Raw genomic sequence first — 3478 nt, 5'->3', positions numbered from 1 at the left:
CCCAGAGGGTGGTTGGGCATTGGAACAGGTTCCCCAAAGAAGTGGTCACAGCACCAAACTTGTCAGAGTTCAGGAAGTGTTTGGACTACCCTTGGGCACATGGTGTTACACTTGGGGATGTCCCATGCAGGACCARGAGCTGGACTTTGCTAATCCTTGTAGGTTCCTTGCARCTTAGGATATTCTATGATTCTATGACAGCCGTTATCTTGAGTCAGTTATCCTGATGGGGGGGGCAAAAAAAAAAGAAGACAACTCTGACCAGCATTTTTTAAGTGAAGAAAATTAAAACTTAAAGGAAGTATTTGTTAAATTTCATATCAAKATATAGTGTTTTGTATCTGTTTTGAGGTTTTCTTTCATTCACTTGTTCTTAAATATTTATACTCTAGGGTTTTTTAATGATAATGGAAAATATGTATTAGAATCCCAAAAATACAATTTGAAGGTATCTAGGATATRTATTATGCCCCCACATGCATGATATGTGCATATCAACACATCTGTGCATGTATGTATGCGTGTCTATAATTTCATATACAGTGATTAAAGTTTTGTAAGTTGAAATAGGATATGTGAAATACAAATTAATGTATGGCTGTTGTTATAGGAGATTAAGCACCTCTTGAATGTATTTAACTTAGCAGCCATTTTAGAAAGGAAGAAACTACTCTTTGCTGCATTATATCACAGGGAAAGTTAAGCAGAGGTTAAAACTTGCAYTTATGTGCCCTACATGCAAAAATAAAGGAAAAATGTTGCCACATGAATGTAAAATAGAGCCTTCAAAGGTGACTTCTACTGAAGGAACATCTAAAAAGTGTTATGCAAATAAGAAGATAAAATCAAATTGGTTCAATGCAAAGAACCAAACCAAACCAAAAGTTAATTGATTCAAAATAAATTATAASAAATATATGAAGGTTAAAAGATCCATGAACAGATATTCATTACAATGTTCTCCTGTCCAMAATACCTTTTATGCTGACTGCCAAAACCTAGAAGGGTTTGCTAGTAAAATAATTTCTTTGCCAACTTTTTTTGCAATCTTTGCTAAGTATTTGAATTGGCTCCAGACAGAGAGGAAACAAGTTAGCTGAAAGCTTCATCTGATTTGGTGTTACCATTTTCATGTTAGGTGTGCACAGGCCTGTGTTTTCACCAGGACAAGCCTTGGTGTAATACAGGCAGCTTTCAGCATTCTCAGAACTTCATTCTTCTCACGTCCTTCCCTTTTAGCTCCTTTGAATGTCTTTTCTGTTGTCTGTTCCACTCAATTTCATCCGATTTTTCTTGCTTTCCATGCACATCCATTCAAGACACATGAAAATCTGTTTCAGGGAGAGTACACCAGAGAAATAATAGTTGTTGGGATTATTTTGTTTTCCAGTTTCCCTGTTGATTTCACTTCAGGGACATGATATCAGGTGAAGGCAAATAGCTCAAAGTGTGAGAGTATCTACGGGTACTCCTTCAGAATGGAGAAGTATCCAGCAGTATTTTATCAGACACAACTTTTAATAACACTACTTTTGGCTGAATTACAAAATGTGAAGTGGAGGTAATAAACAAGGCTACCTTTTGGAAGTCTTGCAAGTATCCATACCACTTTCTATATAATGTCTCCTTTTTTGGAGACCTTGGCCTCTGAGGCCTTTGCAGGTTGAACAGTGGAATAGGAACATAAAATGTGGCAGCATCCTGTCTTCTTGGGTCTCTTTGGGTGTTAATTGTTCTCTTGCAATGCATGGGAAGCAAATCATGTTTGTTTATCCTTTCAGGCAAGAAAGGGAAATCTATGCCATGGTAGGCRCTACACAGCTTCATTAGTATGGTTATTTGAAGGATGAGTTGCATGCATCCTATGCAGAAATGCATTTATTGTTTTAGTATTACAGTTTRTGTATGTATTTTCCATGTCTGAAATGAAGTTGATTGCTTCCCATAGGATAAATAAGATAACAGTATACTGCACTGATAARGCTGGGATTTTTAGATGATTCTGGCTGAAGTCTAAGCCAGAACTATTTTCACYAAAGTGTTTATAAAGTATGCCATAATCAGTAAAAAATAGCTAATATAATTACTAGTGTTTTATCTGTACGTGAACATGCAGTAAAAGAGTTAAAGCCTTTTGTGCACCTATGCTTTCTGACAGAATGGCAGTAATGAATTTGGGAATCAGAAATTCCAGTCTACATTGCTTTATCCCTACTATTTTGGTCTCTTCTCACCTATGCTAGTCCTAAGTATTATCTTTTCAGTTTCTTCCCAATCAAATCTCTTCACTGACCTTAATCATAACTCCTCAGCTCATTCCTCCCAGACACTCCCAGTTCTCTCACCTCTGTTCYTCAGTTTTGTTTTCCAATTCAATGTCATCCCTTACAGTTTCTTTATTCCCCTACTATTTCTCTGCATTTCTGTCTGCATTGTCATTCCAGCTGGTTCTCAACTTCCATTCGTTATTCAAGTCAGAGTAAGCTCTTCTAGTTCTGCCTATTTTGTCTTCTCTACAAATACTTTCACCCACCTCATTGATTTGTGAATCTGTCTCCCTTCATGTCTAGTCTCTTTGTACCAGCTCTTCCAGTTCTGACTTCTTTATCTTCTCTCCAGTTACTTTTATCTACYATAACTCATTGATTTACAAGATTTTTCTTTCTTGACCTGCTGTCCCATTCTCTCCGGAAGTTATTGTCTCTGTTGCCTTCATCTACTCTTTCACTTTCAATTTCCTACCTTAGTCCTGGTTTTCTCCACTTTACTTCTTGTCCCAGAATAGTGCAAAGTSCAGGTGTGACTCATACCTCACCTGCATTTGAAAAAGGCTGCCTGCATCCAGAAAAGGTAGGAGTCTTTCTAGGGACTAAAGAGTCTCTGTTCTTTTTGATGYGTATGCCTTGCACAGTCCATTACTGCTGAAGGCGCTCAGTTTCATCCAGGGCATAGTCAGTGCAGTTTAAAACAGAGAGATGACAAGTTCTGATTTAGGTAAAGTAGCATTCATGGCGTGTACATGTGCTAATACTCTGCTTTTGCCATAAAAGCATATAATGRTATGTTGTATTGTGTACAATGCATCCTTCTTCCTGTTTTAGGTTGGATATGGCATGAGCATTGTTTATAGAACATTCTGATATGATATAAAATACTTTTAGTTGATTTTGCYATAGACCCTGTTATTTAAAATATTTCTGAAGAGCCTTTTCTTAAAMATTCCTAACAATAATTTGATAGTGCATCTCTTTACTCTCTTTTATATACTTATTACTTTCCGGAAAATTCAGCTGGATTTTTTCCCCCATTGTTGAAGAGAAATTCAGTCTTTTACTTCATTAGTGGAATTGATTAATTATTTTTTTCTGCAGTGAGCCTTAGAGGTTTTGGTCCTAAATGATTTCAGATTCTCTGTTCTTTAAATCACATTTTTCCCTAAGAAAAAAAGAAGCAAAAATCAACCAACCAACCAAAAAAA

At 36.5% G+C, this 3478-nt stretch overlaps 1 protein-coding gene across 5 annotated transcripts in view; it reads left to right on the top strand.

The window, feature by feature from the left end:
- The window catches only part of STS (steroid sulfatase), a 105081-nt gene that overhangs the window by 9647 nt on the left and 91956 nt on the right, over nt 1-3478 (top strand). The window lies entirely within an intron of this gene.

Source organism: Malurus melanocephalus, unplaced genomic scaffold, assembly GCF_030028575.1.
Source record: "Malurus melanocephalus ecotype Western Australia unplaced genomic scaffold, MMel_1.1 scaffold_1, whole genome shotgun sequence".
Taxonomy (NCBI): Eukaryota; Metazoa; Chordata; class Aves; order Passeriformes; family Maluridae; genus Malurus; species Malurus melanocephalus.
This window is presented reverse-complemented; position numbering and strand designations above follow the sequence as displayed.